We start from the raw sequence: 23,260 nt of genomic DNA, 5'->3' as shown, positions 1-23,260 counted from the left end.
ATACTGTAAGGCCAATCTGGTTAAGCTTTGTGTTTTTCATTTATCTGCAAATACTAGAAAGTAATTGCCAAAATGACATTGAAAGACAGGTTATGTGCATATCCTTACAGTTTAAAAATGATGGGCCATGGGCTATTCTTCCCTTTTATCCCCCTCAGATAAAAAGATTCCAAGCATGACTACATGAAAGTAATGACCCCCTTAACCATTTTTCCTTAGATGGTACACAGTTTTAAGACACTTCTACATCTAGCTCCTACGTCCAACAATAGAATTGCAGTAATATTCTCATCCTTGTTTTCAAATCCCTCCATAGCCTTGCTCCTCCCCATCTCTGTAACTTCCTCCTCCCCATCTCTGTAACTTCCTCCAGCCCCACAATCTTCCAAGACATCTGCGCTCCTCTAATTCCCACCTTTCTGGCATCCCCGATTTTAACCGCTGCACCATTTGGTTGCCATGCCTTTAGCTGGCTGGTCCCGAAGCTCTGGAATTCACTCCCTAAACCTCTCTGCATCTCTACCGCTCTCCCCTCCTGTAAAGATGCTCCTTAAAACCTACCTCTTTAACCAAACTTTTGGTCATCTATCCTAATATCTCCTTATGTGGCTCAATGTCATATTTTGCTCTGTAACACTCCTGTGAAGCAACTTGGGACATTTTATGTGAAATGGACTATATAAATGCAAGTTGTAGCTGTAAGCACGGGCCTATGATTCTCCTGTTGGGATAGGGTGCTAGTTATGGCAATGTACATTGCTTTCCCTTGGCCCAAACTAAAAGCATCTTTACATTAGCCTAATTACCATAAATTACCATTTTAAACCACTTGCAGGGAATAACTATCTGAGTTTTGGCCACCAACTGGGCACTTTGCCCGCAGTGAGACAATGCACCCACAATTTCCCACAGTTCTCCAATGGTTGTGCAAACTCAGAATACCGACCCTCTGGTCATCAGTAATGGTAATAAATGCAGAAGGAACATACAAAAATATAGTAGATGTTATTTGTTTAAGATCATTGCACTAATTTGACCTGCAAACATCACATATAACGTATTACTAATTATCAGCACAAAATCAGGTCACTAATTACCAAGATTTGTATCCAAATTAACAAAGATCGGAACACAAATTTTCAACACTAATGACTGGATGTTTCTGTTGCTTGGCAACCTGTAGATGTGGTTTAAGCAACTGACGACTCACAAACCAAGTGATCAGTGAAGAGGTCCCCAACCCCCACATTCCCCATCTTTCATTTAATTTGCTTTCTCTTTGGCCAGCCTCATGCTGGATTATGCCCCTCCTCCAAGTATCAATTTCTCGAGTGTCGATGCAGATGCTTAAGGGAGGATTTTAACCCACCGCGCCCTGCAGAACCAGGTGGGCAGGCATTTAAAATGGATTGTGTGACTTACCAGCACCAATGCACCAATTGCGCTACACGCCAACAGGTGGTGTTCTAAACCTGCTCTTCTGAGTGGGTGGAAGGAATGCCAGGTAAGAGGCGGCAGAGTCCTTCTTAAATATCCAATGATGTTTTTGGGGGCTGACTCGCAATTTTAACCAGAGGCCTGAGACAGGAAGCCAATATCAGAATAGACCCAGGAAAGTAGAGATTTATTTTATTTATTTTTTAAAATTCCTTTGTGCCAGGAGGAACAGCAGTTCTCTGCTGAGCCCTGCAAGGACCTGTTGGGCCTCCCCTGCCCAGACTTCTGTTCCCTACCCCCCCAACCACAGGCCCTCCCAAACCCCTCAACCACTTAGCTGTTTGCCAGGGACCATTACTTTGAGTGCCAGTCAGTGGCCTCCAGTCGACAGAGATCCCACTCCTGCCCATGACTGGCTGCCGCATTCTGCTGGGATCAGTGGGAGGCTGACGGGGCCTAGGCATTTGAGGCTGGAGTGTTTACATTTCCCAGGTCCCATGATGCAGAGGTTTAGAGGGTTTGCTAGCCACCTTGATCTCTGACTCACCCCCATTTACCAAGCATCTGCTCCTCAGCTGCTTTCCTGCCTGACAGGGAGCTAGCTTGTTGATCAAACGCCCTGCAGTCAAATCATGCACTCAGTGATCTCTTCATGTTCCAAGTAAATATTTAAAGGGGCATTTTCTGGAGCTGAGTTTGCATCAAAGAGGAAGTTCCAAGTGAGACAACAGAAGGGAAGATCTCATTCAAGGAAGAAATAGCAGGCTACTATGGCGATGATTGAGAAGGATGTTGTGGACCCTCCAATGAGTAATCACACGAGGGAGAGTGTAACTGTTGCCAAGCTGACACTGGAAAATTTCTACAGTAACCTGATTGCACAGCATGAAGAGAGAGAAATGAGTCAAGTGCAACTAGAAAAAGCCATGGAGCTGGAAGGATTGGCTGATGAAGATAAACAAGTGCAGAGAACACAGCACGCCCAGAAAGAGACTGAATTTCTTCGGCTCAAGAGGACCAGGTTGGGTCTGGATGACTTTGAGTCTCTGAAGGTTATAGGAAGAGGTGCATTTGGAGAGGGTCATCAAGTCGATAGCACAGAAGCAGGCCATTCAGCCCAGTTGGTCCATGCTGGTGTTGATATTCCACATGAACCTTCTCACACCCCTCTTCATCAACATAACCTTCTATCCCTTTCTCCCATACATGCTTTTCTTGCTTCTCTATAAATGCATCTATGTCATTTTCTCAACTGTACCATCTGCAAGATGCACTGCAGCAATGCACCAAGCCTCCTCAGACTTCTTCTTCTTTGGGCCTCCTTATCTCGAGAGACAATGGATACGCGCCTGGAGGTGGTCAGTGGTTTGTGAAGCAGCGCCTGGAGTGGCTATAAAGGCCAATTCTGGAGTAACAGGCTCTTCCACAGGTGCTGCAGAGAAATTTGTTTGTTGGGGCTGTTGCACAGTTGGCTCTCCCCTTGCGCCTCTGTCTTTTTTCCTGCCAACTACTAAGTCTCTTCGACTCGCCACAATTTAGCCCTGTCTTTATGGCTGCCCGCCAGCTCTGGCGAATGCTGGCAACTGACTCCCACGACTTGTGATCAATGTCACACGATTTCATGTCGCGTTTGCAGACGTCTTTATAACGGAGACATGGACGGCCGGTGGGTCTGATACCAGTGGCGAGCTCGCTGTACAATGTGTCTTTGGGGATCCTGCCACCTTCCATGCGGCTCACATGGCCAAGCCATCTCAAGCGCCGCTGACTCAGTAGGGTGTATAAGCTGGGGATGTTGGCCGCTTCAAGGACTTCTGTGTTGGAGATATAGTCCTGCCACCTGATGCCAAGTATTCTCCGAAGGCAGCGAAGATGGAATGAATTGAGACGTCGCTCTTGGCTGGCATACGTTGTCCAGGCCTCGCTGCCGTAGAGCAAGGTACTGACAGCACCTTCCAAACCCACGACCTCTACCAACTAGAAGGACAAGGACAGCAAATGCATGGGAATATCACCACCTGCAAGTTCCCCTCCAAGTCACACACCATCCTGTCTTGGAACTACATCACCGTTCCTTCACTGTTGCTGGGTCAAAATCTTCGAACTCCCTAACAGCACTGTGGGTGCACCTACTTCACATGGATTGCAGCGGTTCAAGAAGGCAGCTCACCACCACCTTCTCAAGGGCAATTAGGAATGGGCAATAAATGCTGGCCTAGTCAGTGACGCCCACATCCCATGAATGAATAATAAAAAAAAAACTACTCCTTGTGGCCATGCATTTCACATTCTTACACCCTTTGGGTGAAGACGTTTGTCCTGAATTTCCGTAATGGATTTAATAGTGACTATCATATGGATATGACCTCTGGTTTTGGACATACCCCTCAAATAAAAACATTTACCCTATTAAACATTTTATAATGTTAAAGACCTCTATCAGGTCACCCCTCAGCCTCCTCTTTTCTAAAGAACAGCCCCAGCCTGTTCAGGCAAAAATGGGTCGAATGGCCAACTCTGTGCCGGAAATTTCTACAGTTCTTCTTCATACTTTGACTGTTGCTCACTGTATATTCTGAGATGAGACTCAGAAAGCACACAGAATTCCCTCAACAAATGGAAAATTAAGGAGATAATGAGTTCGGTAATGATTTGCAGTCTATCAGAATGTAATGTTGGGAAATGGGAACCTCATTAGTAATGAATGATTTACCCGGGCATGCCAGGCTCTCTGCAGGATGTTACAACAATTACCTCCTACTTCAATCTAGGGCATTTTAAAAAAAGTGATGAAACAAACAGAATTTCCATTACAGAAGAAGATGGCAGAGGAAAAGATCCGAGATGCCTTTTTGTTTACTTTCCTGCTGATTTCTGCCCACACAGAAACAGCAATATTTGTCTTTTTGAAACTTGTCACTTATTTGAAGCAGACCATGGAAATATATTGCAGTTGACATCCATGCACATTGACAAGTTCATTAACATTCCACATACTTCCAACTTACCATAATGGGACTCTAAATCTCTTTTGATTTGTATAGCTAAGCTGTGTTTCATCATTAGGAAGCTGGAGGGTTCTCAAGACTCGGCAGAAAAGTTCTGATGGACTTGAAATAGTTGTGCGATGACTTTCAATATAACCATTTGAGGGAAATTTGGGTGACATTCTGTGTATAGTTGTCCTGTTTAGTTTCCCTTTGCCTCTCCTGAAGACTTGACTTCTGCTGGAATAGTTTTTTTTTCACAAACTGAGAAAACTGGGGCCTTACTGGTTTGTATGGCTTTGTACCAAACTAAAAGATGCACGGTGTTGCTGTAGCTCATTGGGTAGCACTCTCTCGCCTCTGGTCAGAAGGCTGTGTTCAAGTTCCACTCGAGAGCCTTCGGCTCAAGATATCTCGGCTGACGCTCCAGTGCAGTACTGAGGGAGTGCTGCACTGTTGGAGGTGCTGGCTTTTGGATGAGATGTTAAGCCAAGTTCCCATCTGTCCTCAGGTGGATTTAGAAGACCCTATGGCACAATTTCAAAGAAGAGCATGGGGGTTTCAGCACCAACCAAACCCCCACTCCCCAACCAATTGCCCAGCCATCATGGTGTCCTGGTCAATTTTTAATCCCTCCACCAACATCATCAAACAAAAAGTGGTTATCATTCATTATTACATTGTTGTTTATGGGACCTTGCTTTGCACAATTTGGCTGCTCCAGTTCCTATGTGACAACAATGCCAACACTTCAAAAATATTTCATTGGCTATAAAATACTTCTGGTCTAAATAAAAAGCAAGTTCTTTCTTTACAATTTTCCCTGATGACTGAGTTTTTTTAAAGAAAAAAGGTTGGATAGAACTATGTACATAGTCAGACTGCAAATAGTGTTGCACTTGGCTTTGAATGCAGAGTTGCATTGTCAACACAGCAGAATAGAATGTTTCTGGATTGTTCAACAGATCTTCTGTTTTTCATCCTGCTGGACTTTTGAAGTGATAGCTTGCAGTTTCTGAAGTGATTTATGACTTAACCCTTTACAGGGACGAAACCAAATCAGGAGTACATCCCTACCCTTTACTCAAGTTCAAACCAGACAAATTCTCAGACACTTATTTGGGTCCAAAGAATTGTACTAGCTTGCCCTCAAAGAAAGAAAACCAACAGAGAATATTAACATCTTTTAGATAGCCTATTTTTAATAATTATGGCTATAAATATCCCAGATATTATAAGGGTCTGAGAGCTCTCTTCAATATGTATCTCTTTTCTTAGAGACAGAGAGAGGGGATTCTTTGTAGTTGTATACAGAATGCTACATGAGACGATTAACTTTTATAGATTTATTAAAGAATTTAACATGCAATACATTTCTAAGTGGATAAGTATATCACAATATTAGAAATTACGAAAAGATGCAACACAATCTTATTTCTAACATAGAATCCAAAATTTTAACCTTGCTAATGTTACAGCAAAATATCTTAGAATATCCAGAATATGCATCAAAATTTAAAGTAAACTTTTGACCTTAAATTCCCCGCAGTTGAGAAACATTGTTGAGGATTCAACACTTCTAATCTTTGCTTCAAAACCTCTCATGTTCATACAGTTTCTGAAGTGTCATCGGACTTTTAGCATATAGGTGTTACCTTCCTGTGTGTGTTTTTCTTGCTTTTTAAAATCCATTTCTTTAACTACCATCTCCACTTAATGTTTTACTGGAATTCCCCTGCTGTTGAAGTTGTCAGCATTTATCTGCATCAAAATGTTTATAATTGTGTTTGCTTGAACTCTTCTTCCTGTAAGTCCATTCTATTTATTGTTTTATTATCTATAATTGCCCTTTTCATGGCACCCCAAAGCAACCTCTGGAGCCAACCTGGCTGCATCAACAACCCCACAAACCAATTAAGTTTATTGCTACCTCTTACTGATGTCACACAGGATATTTCAATGTATGTGTTTATCTTCCAATTCCCTGACAGACACAAATGGATTTCTCAACTTGTTTCTGGTTCATAACAGGGACCTTGAAATTTTTTAACCCTACCTTCTTAAAGGGGAATGTCAGCAAGTCCTGAAAACTGACCATGTATTCAACCTTTAATTCTAAGAGGTATAATATATTAACTATATCTAAATTCTACCTAATTAAAAGCAAAATACTGCGGATGCTGGAAATCTGAAATAAAAACAAGAAATGCTGGAATCACTCAGCAGGTCTGGCAGCATCTGTGGAAAGAGAAGCAGAGTAAACGTTTCGGGTCAGTGACCCTTCTTCGGAAGAAGAAGGGTCACTGACCCGAAATGTTAACTCTGCTTCTCTTTCCACAGATGCTGCCAGACCTGCTGAGTGATTCCAGCATTTCTTGTTTTTATTTCTACCTAATTAAGCCTATTATACCTATATTCCATCACATTTCCCATATTAAATTAGGGGTATTTTACTGTAAAACAGCTTTTCTGCGCTTTTTGTGCGAGATTGATCAAAACATTACAGCAGATAAATTCTTCTTGGCAATGTTAGCAAACACTAAGTGGATTTGTGTGAAATTCCTTTGGTACTTTTAATTGAGGCATCAACCCACTTAAAACAATGAACAGTGTTTGCTCACTAATGTGACCAACAGTAATTTCAAAGCTGAAAAAAATGACCAAGATATTAATCAGGAAATAATGGAGGCGTGTAAGAAGAGCACTGCAATTATCATGGGTGATTTTAATCTGCATATAGACTGGACAAATCAAACTACTAGAAAAGATCGGATGTCAACCAAAGCTACTAAGCATCATCACCTCATTCCATGACAATATGAAAGGCACAATTCAGCATAGAGGCACATCAGACCCGTTACCTATCCTGAGTGGCGTGAAACAGGGCTGTGTTCTCGCACCTACATGGTTTGGGATCTTCTTCTCCCTGCTGCTCTCACATGTGTTCAAGTCTTCAGAAGAAGGAATTTTCCTCCACACAAGATCTGGTGGCAGGTTGTTCAACCTTGCCCATCTAAGAGCGAAGACCAAAGTACGGAAAGTCCTCATCGGGGAACTCCTCTTTGCTGACGATGCTGCATGGACATTTCCCACTGAAGAGTTTCTGCAGAGACTCAGACAGGATTGCGGCTGCCTTCAATGAATTTGGCCTAAACATCAGCCTCAAGAAAACGAACATCATGGGACAGGACGTCAGAAATGCTCCATCCATCAATATTGGCGACCATGCTCTGGAAGTGGTTCAAGAGTTCACCTACCTAGGCTCCACTATCACCAGTAACCTGTCTCTCGATGCAGAAATCAACAAGAGCATGGGAAAGGCTTCCACTGCTAAGTCCAGACTGGCCAACAGAGTGTGGGAAAATGGCGCACTGACACGGAACACAAAACTCCGAGTGTATCAAGCCCGTGTCCTCAGTACCTTGCTCTACAGCAGCGAGGCCTGGACAACGTATGTCAGCCAAGAGCGACGTCTCAGTTCACTCCATCTTCGCTGCCTCTGGAGAATCCTTGGCATCAGGTGGCAGGACTGTATCTCCAACACAGAAGTCCTCAAGGCGGCCAACATCCCCAGCATTTCCACCCTACTGAGCCAGCGGCGCTTGAGATGGCTTGGCCATGTGAGCTGCATGGAAGATGGCAGGATCCCCAAGGACACATTGTACAGCGAGCTCGTCACTGGTATCAGACCCACCAGCCGTCCATGTCTCTGCTTTAAAAAGACGTCTGCAAACACGACATGAAGTCCTGTGACATTGATCACAAGTTGTGGGAGTCAGTTGCTAGCGATTGCCAGAGCTGGCAGGCAGCCATAAAGGTGGGGCTAAAGTGTGGTGAGTCGAAGAGACTTAGCAGTTGGCAGGAAAAAAGACAAGGAGACAGCCAACTGTGTAACAGCCCCGACAACCAATTTTATCTGCAGCACCTGTGGAAGAGTCTGTCACTCTAGAATTGGCCTTTACAGCCACTCCAGGCGCTGTTCCACAAACCACTGACCACCTCCAGGCGCTTACCCATTGTCTCTCGAGACAAGGAGGCCAAAGAAGAGGAAGGGACAGAGTGTAGTGTTCCAAATTTGCTGATGATACAAAAATAGGTGGGAAGGCATGTTGTGATGAGGACACAAAGAATCTGCAAAGAGATATAGATAGGTTAAGTGAATGGGCAAAAACTTGGCAGATGGTGTTCAATGTGGGAAGGTGTGAGGTAATCCACTTTGGTAGGAAGAATAAAAAGGCAGATTATTATTTAGATGGAGAAAGACTACAAAATACTGCAGTACAGAGGGATCTGGGTGTTCTTGTGCATGAAACACAAAAGGTTAGCATGCAGGTGCAGCAAGTAATTAGGAAGGCAAATGGAATTTTGGCCTTTATTGCTCGGGGGTTAGAGTTTAGAAATAGGGAAGTCTTGTTACAACTGTAGAGGGTGTTGGTGAGGCCACACCTGGAGTACTGCGTACAGATTTGGTCCCCGTATTTAAAGAAGGATGTACTAGCATTGGAGACAGTTCAGAAAAGATTCGTTAGGCTGATTCCTGGGATGAAGGGGTTGCCATTTCAAGAACGGCGAAACAGGTTAGGCCTTTATTCATTGGAGTTTAGAAGAATGAGGGGTGATCTTATAGAAACACATAAGATTTTAAGGGGGCTTGACAGGGTAGATGTTGAGAATATGTTTCCACTGGTGGGGGAATCTCGAACTAGGGGACACAGTTACAGAATAAGGGGGCACACATTTAAAACGGAGATGCGATGGAATTTCTTCTCTCAGAGGGTGGTGAATCTCTGGAATTCTGTACCTCAGAGTTGTGGAGGCTAGGTCACTAAATGTATTTAAAGGAGGAGGTAAATAGATTTTTGAAATCTCGGGGAGTCAAGGGTTAGGTGGAGCAGGCCCGAAAGAGGAGTTGAGGCCTGGGACAGATCAGCCATGATCTTATTGAATGGTGGGGCAGGCTTGAGGGGCTGAATGGCCTACTCCTGCTCCTATTTCTTCTGTTCTTATGTTCTTATGTTCATATGAAGAAATAAACCCTTTGTGGGAAACCAAATCAAACTTAAACTTGGAACCTATTTATCATAATAAAAAATACAAGCACTCTTCATTGTGGGATCAGATAAAACTGTCATTGTTACAGTTTTATAATTAATTAAATTCACATTTGAGGCAGAAACTGACTATTCCCAGTGAATAGCATGTTGGAACAAATGTTTGAGGTTTACTTTTGACATGTACAACCCAATGCAATTGTAATCCTGTTATTTGAAGCTCAGTTATGTTGGGTAGAGGACTGCAATTGAAATGATCTCTGAAAACATTGTTAGAACCTCAAGAAAGCTATCAGATTTAAGTTTCCGATCCCAATAGCTGAAAAGTCCATGCAGTGCCTCTCTAGAAGGTAAGCTACTGTGAACAAGGATATAATGCCACCATTGTGGAAAAGAGCACCAATACAACCCCAGCCTCACTATATTGCAAGAGAACACTGGCATAGACCAGCATCCAGATGTAAACATAGATAACCAAATACAGAGTCAGCATAACAATCCCTATAGTCAAGAAAATGCAAGTCTTACTCTGAGTTACTCAGTTTGTCCTCATGCAAAGCAGTTATGCAAGTTCATTTAGCTTAGAAGGGATATGGAACTACATAACTTCCTCCACTTGATATGAAGAAGAGATGCAAGGTAATTCATTGTTTTTACCTCTGATGTGTTTTAAATAATTTTACAATTCACAACGCTTAAAACGATATTGACGTGGAAGGGATTTTGGAAGAACAGAAAAATGGTTGCCGCACAGAAATAGAGGTGGAAAGATCAAGCAAGGATAGGGTGGAGAGAGATAAAGGATGGCTAGTGAGAGAGATACAGGGAAAAGGGTGACACACTGGGAAGGAGCAGAAGAGGAAAGTGATTTCAGAGATGCAGGAGGATGACTGGTAAAGAAAGAGATGAGAGAATAACAACTCAATAGTGCAAGAATGAGAGAAACTGACAGTGTGGATATAGAGAGAATAAACTGAAACAGTAGGGAACGAGTGAGGGTTAGACAAAGAGACAAAGAGACCAATAGAAATATTCAATTCACTCCCATCTTTGGGGGGCCCTACACATTATTGGCTCTACTTTTTTTTTGCAGAGTAGAATGGAGTGGAGTCAGAGATATAAAGGATTTCAGCAAAATAAATATTTATCCACAAAATAATCACTAAAAGCTTTGAACCTGTCGCACTCAGAGTTCAATAACTGACAATTACTGTTAAGTGCTTCAGTCCCATCTACCAGAGTTCCCATGAAAAAAAAAATCAATATTAACACTTTGAAAGTGGACTACGATTTATAACTTCACCTCCTGTTTTCTGTTCGACATCTGCAAAAAACAAAAAAAAATCCCTTTTCTCTATGATGCCAATTATTAAATTAGAATGAGAAAATCTCAGAGAAACTTTAGATCATTACTTTATTACAAGAACTTTGTGAGTCAAATGAAGATTTGACTTCGTTAGGTTATTTATTTAGCTGTTGAACTGTAACTGCAGCTCTCTAAGGGATAAAACATTTCAAGTGTATTCACAGTAATCTTCTGAGTCCTGAAGCACCAAGAATCAATAGGTAATACTATTAAACTAGCAAAGGTCATCATTAAAGGCAACAATATAAACACAGAGGCACAGGGCAGAAAAACACTAGTAACTGTCTTTTCTTTCCTATTTGAGCAGGTTATATTCTTTTCCTCTTTAATGTCTATGTCAACTGCCAATCAAAAGGCCTTCCAGTTGTCAACCCATTGCTTTGAATTTCAATGTGTGAGATCAGAATGTGCAGATCTTTTGTTCATTTCTTTCGCATGGCCCTACAATATATTGAAAACCTTCCTGAGGTGCACTGATGTATATCAGAGTAAGTCTTGCTACATGTGTCAAATAATCTGCCATTACCTGGTGTTTTGTTTTAAGTGGTAATTCATCCACTGAAATGAGTTGGCGTGATTTGTGTGGGAACTAACTTAATTAAGGTCGTGGGCAGAAAAATGGGATTGATTAGACAAATAGAAACAATTTTAAAATGGCTGTATCCTTATTCCAACTATCTGGATTGTTACCTTAGTATAGTCAAGGCCAACAAACCATTGGTCTGCGTGCATAAAGAGTGCTTGGCAGGGTTTGTTTGGGGGGGGTGGGGGTGGTCGGGGAGGGGTGCATTATTAAAACAAATGTTGCAATAATAACACTAAGAAGAAATATCTTGCAAGGGAAATGATGAGGATGAAGCAGTTACAGAAACATAAGCAGCACATAAACTAATGGGTCCAGAATTGGGCGGCACAGTGGTTAGCACCGCAGCCTCATAGCTCCAGGGACCCGGGTTCGATTCTGCGTGCTGCCTGTGTGGAGTTTGCAAGTTCTCCCTGTGTCGGCGTGGGTTTTCGCCGGGTGCTCCGGTTTCCTCCCACAGCCAAAGAGTTGCAGGTTGATCGGCAAATTGGCCATTATAAATTGCCCCTAGTATAGGTAGGGGAATTGAGGGAAGGTGGGGATATGAAGGGGTAATGGGATTAATGTAGGATTAGTATAAAATGGGTGGTTGATGGTCAGCACAGACTCGGTGGGCTGAAGAGCCTGTTTCAGTGCTGTATCTCTAAATAAATAAATAAATTCCTCAGAGCTGTTCTCGCTCCATTGCCGTATCATTGGAAGTGATTTATTTAAAGGGATTTCCATGGCACTTACCGCAAAGTTATGGCAGTGGAGTGAGATCATAGGGAATAGGAGTAGGAGCAGGCCATTCAGACTCTTGAGCCTGCTCTGTTATTCAGCTAGGTCATGGCTGATATAAAAACAAGAAATGCTGGAACCACTCAGCAGGTCTGGCAACATCTGTGGAAAGAGAAGCAGAGTTAACGTTTCGGGTCAGTGACCCTTCATCGGAACTGACAAATATTAGAAAAGTCACAGGTTATAAGCAAGTGAGGTGGGGGTGGGGCAAGAGATAACAAAGGAGGTCTAGATTGGACCAGGCCACATAGCTGACCAAAAGGTCACAGAGCAAAGGCAAACAATATGTGACTGGTGTGTTGGAAGACAAAGCATTAGTACAGATTAGGTGTGAATACACTGAATATTGAACAGCAGCAAGTGCAAACCTGAAAAAAAAACAGTGGGTAAGCAAACTGAACAAACGAAGATGAAATGAAATAAATGCAAAAAAAAAGATTGTAAAAAAAATGTAAAAAAGAATGTAAAAACGAAAGGAAGAAAAAATAACTAAAAATGAAAGTAAAATGGGGGGCTGTCATGCTCTGAAATTATTGAACTCAATGTTCAGTCCGGCAGGCTGTAGTGGGCCTAATCGGTAAATGAGATGCTGTTCCTCGAGCTTGCGTTGATGTTCACTGGAACACTGCAGCAATCCCAGGACAGAGATGTGAGCATGAGAGCAGGGGGGAGTGTTGAAATGGCAAGCAACCGGAAGCTCACGATCCTGCTTGCGGACTGAGCGGAGATGTTCCACAAGGCGGTCACCCAGTCTGCGCTTGGTCTCCCCAATGTAGAGGAGACCACACTGTGAGCAGCGAATACAGTATACTACATTGAAAGAAGTACAAGTAAATCGCTGCTTCACCTGAAAACAGTGTTTGGGGCCTGGGATAGTGAGGAGAGAGGAGGTAAATGGGCAGGTATTACACCTCCTGCGATTGCAGGGGAAGGTGCCCTGGGACGGGGACGAGGTGGTGGGGGTAATGGAGGAGTGGACCAGGGCGTCGCGGAGGGAACGATCCCTTCGGAATGCTGACAGGGGAAGGGAGGGGAAGATGCGACTGGTAGTGGCATCACGCTGGAGGTGGCGGAAATGGCGGAGGATGATCCTTTGGATATGGAGGCTGGTGGGGTGAAAAGTGAGGACAAGGGGAACCCTGTCACGGTTCTGGGAGGGAGGGGAAGGGGTGAGGGTAGAGGTGCGGGGAATGGGTCGGACACGGTTGATCTTCTACCTGCCTTTTTACCACACTATACCCATATCCCTTGACATCTTCACTATCTAGAAATCTATCAATCTCTGTCTTGAACATACCCAATAACTGAGCCTCCACAGCCCTCTGGGGTAAACAATTCCGAAGATTCACCACCCTCTGAACAATGAAATTCCTCCTCGCCTCAGTCCTAAATGGCCTGCCCCTTATTCTGAGACTGTGGCTGGAATTTTATGCCCCCAAAACAAGCGGGCTAGTGGTGGGAGGGGGCAGGGGGGGCGAGGGGTGGGAAGGGCCATTCCCAACCCTATCCTGCCCCCGCTGCAATTTTACGCAGGGCGGCGGTGGCGAGAAATAGCTCGCCCACCCCAGGCCAATCAAGGCCCTTAAATGGCCAAGTAACTGGCACTTAAGGGCCTCTGCCCACCACCACAGATATTTTACCTTTGGCTGGTGAGCAGTTGAGGCCTCAAAAAGCCCACTTGGTGAAACCAGGCACCTTCTTGCAGGCTGTGGGGTTGGGTGGTGGGCGCCTCCTGATAGGGCACCAAGTGCCCCACGGAGGGCAGCCCCCAAAGCCCCAACTGCGCCCAACGCACAACACTGCCCCCGCACCCACAAACCAACCCTCCTTGTCTCGCCAGGACCTGACCGATCTTTTTAGGGCCTGGCCCTATAAACTTACCTTAATTCTGGGGCCATCCTTCATCTTCCTTGCGATGGCTGGGTGCAGTCCCAGCAGTGGCCACCGCTCCCATTGGTGCTGCTGGCACTAAGTGATTGGCTGGCAGCGCCATTAGGTGGGACTTCCTGCCTCAAGGAGGTGGAGGTCACGCCCAAGACCAAAGTGTAAAATTCCGGTCTGGCTCCTCAGGTCCGGCAGAGGCGTGCTTGCTATCGGCTTTTCGGCTGGTGGACAGGGCCACCCGCCCAACAAAAAATTCTGACCTGTATCCCCTGGTTCTAGATTCAGCCAGGAGCAACATCCTTCCTGCATCTACTCTGTCGAGCCCTGTAAGAATTTTGTATGCTTCAATGAGATCAACTCTCATTCTTCTAAACTTTAGAGAATATAGGCCTAGTTTAGAGATACAGCAATGAAACAGGCCCTTCGGCCCACCGAGTCTGTGCCGACCATCAACCACCCATTTATACTAATCCTCAATCTCTCTTCATCAAACAAACCCGCCATCCCAGGGATCAGTCTAGTGAACATTTGTTGCACTCGCTCAATGACAAGTATATCCTTCCTTTGATAAGGAGACCAAAACTGTACACAATACTGCAGGTGCAGTCTCACCAAGGCTCTATACAATTGCAGCAAGACTTCTTTACTCCTATACTCAAATCCTCTTGTAATTAAGGCCAACATATTATTTATCTTTTTCAGGTTTGCACTTGCTGCTGTTCAATATTCAGTGTATTAACACCTAATTTGTACTAATGCTTTGTCTTCCAACACACCATTAACATATTGTTTGCCTTTGCTCCGTGACCTTTTGGTCAGCTATGTGGCCTGGTCCAATCTAGACTTCCTTTGTTACCTCTTGCCCCACCCCCACCTCACTTGGCTTATAACCTGTGACTTTTCTAATATTTGTCAGTTCCGATGAAGGGTCACTGACCCGAAACGTTAACTCTGCTTCTCTTTCCACAGATGCTGCCAGACCTGCTGAGTGGTTCCAGCATTTCTTGTTTTTATTTCAGATTTCCAGCATCCGCAGTATTTTGCTTTTATATTATTTACCTTCTTCATTGCTTGCTGAACCTGCATGTTAGCTTTCAGTGACTTATGAAACAGGACATCCAGGTTCCTTTGGACATCAACAGTTCTGAAGAAATTACTGGCCCCAGGTTTTCTTGATTACAATGCAACCCATCAAATGGTCAGGAAAAACAGCAACAAAATTCGACCGAATGGATCCACAGAATGCAACAATTCAACTTCAAAAGGACCTGGATGTGAATCCAACCAAGACCGATGGGATTAAAATCACCTGTTTCTCATGGCTATTAGAGGGCAATAATGAAATTAGTTTGGGCAGTCTCAACGTAGTTCCCAGTTCATATTCGTTCTCGCCCAATAATGTGGCACTAAACGGATGATAATTTGTAAATCTCGCTTAGAGACCATAGGGACGGCAGGTGCAGCAAGTAAAACACGTAAGTGAAGACAAAGGGATACTGCTAAGACAGGAACTAAATGCATTTTTAGGAAACCTGCAGAACAAAGGAGTTGTCGTCTGCAATCAATTTGGGCTGCTTTTTCAGACCTTCCTTTAACCATTGGAAGAGTTAATAGGCCAAAGTTGCAAGCAGGCCACTTCTCTCTTGAGGATGGGTGTCTGTTGGAAAGCAAAGTAAAATTTGGAGAAATAATTAGGTTCTGTGGATAACAATTGACTTGGTCGACTGTTTGCAGCTTAAACTCGGAACTGTCTCATTGGATGTTGGTTCGACTGGTGTTTGCAGAGAATTTCCCAGTAAGGTTTCTTACACTGCAATATTTTAATTGTCAAATCAGTATTGTTCCCCTCTCTATCCATCTTCTGTGGAAACCCTCATCCATGCTTTTGTTACCTCCAGATTCACCTGTTCCACTGCTCTCATGGTTGGCCTCCTGTCTCCTTCTCTCCATAAACTTGAGCATGCCCAAAATGCTGCTGTCTGCATCCCAATTCATATCTAGGCCACTCATCACTCCTGTGCTCACTGATCTACATTGGCTTCTGGTCCACTAAAAGTTAGATTTTAATATTCTCATCTTACTGTTCAAATCCCTCCATGGCCTTGTAGCCCCCTATTTCTGTAATCTCTTCCAGTTGTACAACACTCTGAGAACTTGTGTTCCCCCAACTCTGCCCTCATGTACATCTACCAGGTACTTCACCCCACATTGATGGCCATGCCTTCAGCCATCTAAGCCCATGGCTCTGGGATTCTCTCCCTAAATCTCTCTGCTCCTTTAAAATAGTCCTTGAGTGCAGGGAGGAGTGGGGAGGGAGCTAGGCAGCGTTCAGGGTGTATATTGGTTGTTACTGATGCTGAAACGCACTGTGGGTAGTTGCAGAGGGTGGTGGGTTGATGTGTGCGCAACAGCAAATAGATGGTCATGAGGGCCTAAAAGGGAGGGATGAGTGATGGTCTACGTCAGGGTCCTGTGGGGTGAAATCAGGGTACTGGCTGGCAGAGTGAACGGTCACAAGCAGAAAGAGAGTTATGAGAGGGAGGTGGTGCTTGGGTGCAAACTGAAAATGAAGGTAAGCCAAGAACAAATTATAGTAAGCTTATTCTGTGGCTGCAATCAGCATATGCTTCCGAAGCAGGTCACAGCATATGCTGATCCTTGTGGCTGTTACACAAAATGATTGATTGACTTGTGTCTGATGGTGCTTCACAGAGTGACAGCGGTTCCACTAATGAGAGTCCGTCCCTGCTGCATGATCGCCTGTGTCTCCCGTACCCGTCGCCGCACCTTTAAATTGCATGGAAAATTGCATGTAAAAATGCGAAAAAAGGCGGATGCACGGCAGTTCTCATAAAATCCCGATCTGAATCTCTACTTTTGAGTACATTCAATTTGGTATACTGACCAGGAAGAAAGATTCTGTGCTAATGGTATAAATGACAAACGTTATACTGGAAAATAAATCACCTCTGGTTTTTTACCCTGCTGACACAGTCATCCTATCTATAATAAATTAAGAAGCTTACATCTGCAGACCCTTCCTGTCTACTAGTCCTACAAGTACAATTTGTATTTATCTAGCATCTTAAATGTACTAAAGCATCCCAAAGCCATTTAGGAAGGTGTACAGAAGATGGAAACTGAGCCAAATGAGTCAACAAAGCTCTATCTTATAGGAAGAAAAGCCTGGATTTCTTCCAACTTCAACCTTTGATGAAACAGCATGTCTGCATTTTGCATTCCTGAATTAAACTTCACAAGTTACAATTTGCATTCTGTTCTGGAGGATGTAACCAGATCTAATAAGAATGAATTTGCAGTCCTGCATCATTGCAAATCTCCCATGTTAAATAATTGAGTAATATGTAAAAAAGAAATAGTTCAGCTTTCAATCTTTCATCAATAGTTAATTAATATATTTTGATAAGCTGCTATCTTTTGTGCCATTATAATAGAAAGTTTGTTTCATTGCCATTAATATGTCTTGGTATAGGAGATCAAAGTGTAGAACTAAACAATATTGATTAATGCCAAAGTAAAGTGTTTTTTCAACGTACAAAGTCCATCCATTTAAATGACTATGAGAATGTTTTTTACTGTGCCACTGTTGTATAAAAATGATAATATTTATATCATGACTTTCACATGCTTAGGATGTCCCAAAGCACTTTACAGCCAACTGGTCACTTTTGAAATGCAGTCTCTGTTGGTTTGTAGACCATGTGGCAGCCAATTTGCGCACAAAGGTCCAAATAGTAATAAGAAGGATGATCATTTTTGTTGTTTGAGGAATAAATGTAGACCAGGTTATTGGAAGAACTCCCCTCCTCCTCTTCGAGCAGAGCCATGGATCTTTAACATCCACTTGAACAGGTACACAGTTCTTCGGTTTCGCACCTCATCTGAAATTCTTCACACTCCAGCATCTCTTGGTACTGCACTGAAATGTCAGCCGAGATACTGGTGTTCAAATCCTTGGATATGGCTTAAATTTTTTTTTTTAAGTTGAAAATAATGTGTCCTTATAAGTCGCAGCTATAAATCCCTACTCAGTCTATTATTCCCCCACTGTAATCCACTTTTAAAAATTATATTAGCCCTATTTGCAGTAGAATACAAATTACATTATTACAGTTCACAATGGCTTGACCAGAAATCAGTTTTAGCCCATTCAGTAAATTACAGCATAAAAGTTCAAAGTGCAACAGGATGTTTCTAAGAGACCACTTGTAAAAATACTTTAATGGAAATAGTGATTGCTCTTTATAAGAAAATGTAGCTGGCTGGCAAAGATTATTGACTTAAGAATTTTACAATTTCATACAGGTCAGTGTATTAAGTTTTAAACGGAGTGCTATTTCCAGTAACGTGTGTGTTTGACTGAGATCAAACATAGTGTGAACGTGGTCGTCACTAAGCAGCATTCTAATCATAGATTATAATTGTTTTAGGTTCTTAAAATTTGTTTCCAGATGCATTTTGTTGGCCTTGCTTTAGGCCACTACGCATTACGTATCATCCTCAGAACGAGCAGGATGCTAAAGTCTGATCCCAGTACCACACCAAAATGGATGACAATTTTAATTGCTCCGTCATTGATGGTCATGCTTTCAGCTGCCAAGGCGTTAAGCTCTGGAATTTCCACCCTACACCTCTGTCTCACTCTCTTCCTTTCAGAGGCTCCTTAAAAACCCGACCCCTTTGACCAAGCTTTTGGTCATCTGCCCTAATATTTCCTTTTATAGCTCAATGTCACATTTTGTTTTATAATGCTTTGATATTAATTACTTCTCCTAATTATCCAGCAACATTCTCCATTTTAAGAATAATGATTTATGAACCCTTACATTCCAAAGTTTCATGATAATTTGCTTGATAATGCTCATTTGAAGTGCCTTGGGATGTTTGATGACATTAAAGGTGCGTTATAAATACAAGTTGTTATTGTTGTTACCACCTCTAATCTTACATAGAATTTTTTTAAGATTAGTGAGAAATATTATCAGGAACATAACTTATAAAAGGAAGACAAATTCTATTCTTAAACCAGTCCATAGGCAATCACATACTGTGCGTCAAAATGCTGCTATCTACTCTGGATGATTAAATCGTTTTGGATCTCTGGATGCCAGGCACAAAGAACAAAGAAAATTACAGCACAGGAACAGGCCCTTCGGCCCTCCAAGCCTGCGCCGCTCCAAATCCTCTATCTAAACCTGTCGCCTATTTTCGAAGGGTCTGTATCTCTTTACTTCCTGCCCATTCATGTATCTGTCTAGATACATCTTAAAAGACGCTATCGTGCCCGCGTCTACCACCTCCGCTGGCAATGCGTTCCAGGCACCCACCACCCTCTGCGTAAAGAACTTTCCACGCATATCCCCCCTAAACTTTTCCCCTTTCACTTTGAACTCGTGTCCCCTTGTAATTGAATCCCCCACTCTGGGAAAAAGCTTCTTGCTATCCACCCTGTCTATACCTCTCATGATTTTGTACACCTCAATCAGGTCCCCCCTCAACCTCCGTCTTTCTAATGAAAATAATCCTAATCTACTCAACCTCTCTTCATAGCTAGCGCCCTCCATACCAGGCAACATCCTGGTGAACCTCCTCTGCACCCTCTCCAAAGCATCCACATCCTTTTGGTAATGTGGCGGCCAGAACTGAACGCAGTATTCCAAATGTGGCCGAACCAAAGTCCTATACAACTGTAACATGACCTGCCAACTCTTGTACTCAATACCCCGTCCAATGAAGGAAAGCATGCCGTATGCCTTCTTGACCACTCTATTGACCTGCGTTGCCACCTTCAGGGAACAATGGACCTGAACACCCAAATCTCTCTGTACATCAATTTTCCCCAGGACTTTTCCATTTACTGTATAGTTCACTCTTGAATTGGATCTTCCAAAATGCATCACCTCGCATTTGCCCTGATTGAACTCCATCTGCCATTTCTCTGCCCAACTCTCCAGTCTATCTATATTCTGCTGTATTCTCTGACAGTCCCCTTCACTATCTGCTACTCCACCAATCTTAGTGTCGTCTGCAAACTTGCTAATCAGACCACCTATACTTTCCTCCAAATCATTTATGTATATCACAAACAACAGTGGTCCCAGCACGGATCCCTGTGGAACACCACTGGTCACACGTCTCCATTTTGAGAAACTCCCTTCCACTGCTACTCTCTGTCTCCTGTTGCCCAGCCAGTTCTTTATCCATCTAGCTAGTACACCTTGGACCCAATGCGCCTTCACTTTCTCAATCAGCCTACCATGGGGAACCTTATCAAACGCCTTACTGAAGTCCATGTATATGACATCTACAGCCCTTCCCTCATCAATCAACTTTGTCACTTCCTCAAAGAATTCTATTAAGTTGGTAAGACATGACCTTCCCTGAACAAAACCATGTTGCCTATCACCGATAAGCCCATTTTCTTCCAGATGGGAATAGATCCTATCCCTCAGTATCTTCTCCAGCAGCTTCCCTACCACTGACGTCAGGCTCACCGGTCTATAATTACCTGGATTATCCCTGCTACCCTTCTTAAACAAGGGGACAACATTAGCAATTCTCCAGTCCTCCGGGACCTCACCCGTGTTTAAGGATGCTGCAAAGATATCTGTTAAGGCCCCAACTATTTCCTCTCTCGCTTCCCACAGTAACCTAGGATAGATCCCATCCGGACCTGGGGACTTGTCCACCTTAATGCCTTTTAGAATACCCAACACTTCCTCCCTCCTTATGCCGACTTCACCTAGAGTAATCAAACATCTGTCCCTAACCTCAACATCCGTCATGTCCCTCTCCTCGGTGAATACCGATGCAAAGTACTCATTTAGAATCTCACCCATTTTCTCTGACTCCACACATAACTTTCCTCCTTTGTCCTTGAGTGGGCCAATCCTTTCTCTAGTTACCCACTTGCTCCTTATATATGAATAAAAGGCTTTGGGATTTTCCTTAACCCTGTTTGCTAAAGATATTTCATGACCCCTTTTAGCCCTCTTAATTCCTCGTTTCAGATTGCGCCTACAATCCAGATATTCTTTCAAAGCTTCGTCTTTCTTCAGCCGCCTAGACCTTATGTATGCTTCCTTTTTCCTCTTAGCTAGTCTCACAATTTCACCTGTCATCCATGGTTCCCTAATCTTGCCATTTCTACCCCTCATTTTCACAGGAACATGTCTCTCCTGCACGCTAATCAACCTCTCTTTAAAAGCCTCCCACATATCAAAGGTGGATTTACCTTCAAACAGCTGCTCCCAATCTACATTCCCCAGCTCCTGCCGAATTTTGGTATAGTTGGCCTTCCCCCAATTTCGCACTCTTCCTTTAGGACCACTCTCGTCTTTGTCCATGAGTATTCTAAAACTTACGGAATTGTGATCACTATTCCCAAAGTAGTCCCCTACTGAAACGTCAACCACCTGGCCGGGCTCATTCCCCAACACCAGGTCCAGTATGGCCCCTTCCCGAGTTGGACTATTTACATACTGCTCTAGAAAACCCTCCTGGATGCTCCCTACAAATTCTGCTCCATCTAGACCTCTAACACTAAGTGAATCCCAGTCAATGTCAATCCCAGTCGAGGCCCAAGCAATGTGACCTGCAGATAAATTTTGCATCACGTTGAAACCATAAGTATTGGTTGACACGACTGAAAGAAACACAAAGTAAGACATGTTATAAACTGATTCCACATAAGGGCAACCAAGTACTTCAATGCAACATTGTATGTGGCTCCGAAATGTCAAAGAGGCTCTCTTTTCCCCCCAAGAAAAGGTATTAGAAGGAAAAGCATGACTTATTTTGAATGGACAACAAAATAAAAGTGACTACTGTCATAGTAGCTGAAAATTGGAACCAGTTTGCCACAGAGTTGCTGAGCTGAAAATAGTCCAATCTTTATGCGTTTTTACAAGATCTGAATGGCAAAGAAGGCAGATCAATCCAACTACTTCACAATGACAATCATTTTAGCCTATTTGACAATGTGGATTGCTGTGAAGAAAAAGGCAGCTGCCAAAGTCTTCTCCCGATTGTTGCAATGACTGGAACTGCTGTCATAAAGGCATTAGACGATGAAGTTGTCACACCCTACTAGGATTTTCTGATATCTTGTTGAATTATTCAAAAGATACGTTCCCTTCAAACAGGAGGCTAAGTTTCAGATTGAAATCAGACCACAACAAAGCAGCTCAAAACTAGCATGCTAGGTGTTGAACGATCACGTATCTGAAAGCAGCAACACATTTTTTTATTGTCTTTCTTCCACTCTCTCTGTGCACTGCACACATCTTCAAGTCAACTTATTCATTATGAATGTCAATGCCCACATTTATAATGGAAATGGCCTATGCATTGTAATTGCATCCCACTGCCAGTTGGGGCACTATGGAGCTTTGTTGAAAAGACACTCTTACGACCCCATAAACTCTGATCTGCTTCTCAAGCTTTTTCCATTTCAGATAAATAATTCTATAAAAGCAAAACATTGTGTAAAAATATGGACAGAATGCATGACCTCAAGATTTGTGGGTTCTAGGAGGATACAAGTAAAGATTGAAGTGTTTGTGAGGCTAGGAATTTCTGACTTCACTGATTTATGCCAGAGTTCTGCAGGGAGAAAGACTGAAGACAAGTTCCCTCATTGTGGCAGCCACATGCAAATGAACATTCTATATTCAATTCATTTCTTAAAAGGGCCACTGCTCATTCAAATTGCTTGGAGATTTTTGCTTTTTAAAAAATATATATTCATTCATGGGATGGGAGCGTGCATCACTGGCAAGACAAGCATTTATTGCCCATACCCACTTGCTCAAGAAGGTGGTGGTGAGCCGCCTTCTTGAACTGCTGCAGTTCATGTGCTGTAGGTACATCACAGTGCTGTTTGGGAGGCGATATTATTTCCAAGTCAGGAGAGTGAGTGACTTAGAGGGGAACTTACAGATGGTGGTGTTCTCATGGCCCTGCTGCCCTTGTACTAGGTGGTAGAGGTTGCGAGTTTGGAAGGTGCTGTCGAAGTTGAGTTGCAATGCACCTTTATAGATGTACAGAGGGAGTGCTGCACTTGTTAGAGGTGCTGCCTTTTGGATCAGACATTAAACTGAGGCCTGCTCAGGTGGATGTAAAGGAGCCCATGGCATTATTTTGAAGAAAA

The sequence above is a fragment of the Heterodontus francisci genome, chromosome 22 (genome assembly GCF_036365525.1).
Source record: "Heterodontus francisci isolate sHetFra1 chromosome 22, sHetFra1.hap1, whole genome shotgun sequence".
Lineage (NCBI taxonomy): Eukaryota > Metazoa > Chordata > Chondrichthyes > Heterodontiformes > Heterodontidae > Heterodontus > Heterodontus francisci.
This window is presented reverse-complemented; position numbering follows the sequence as displayed.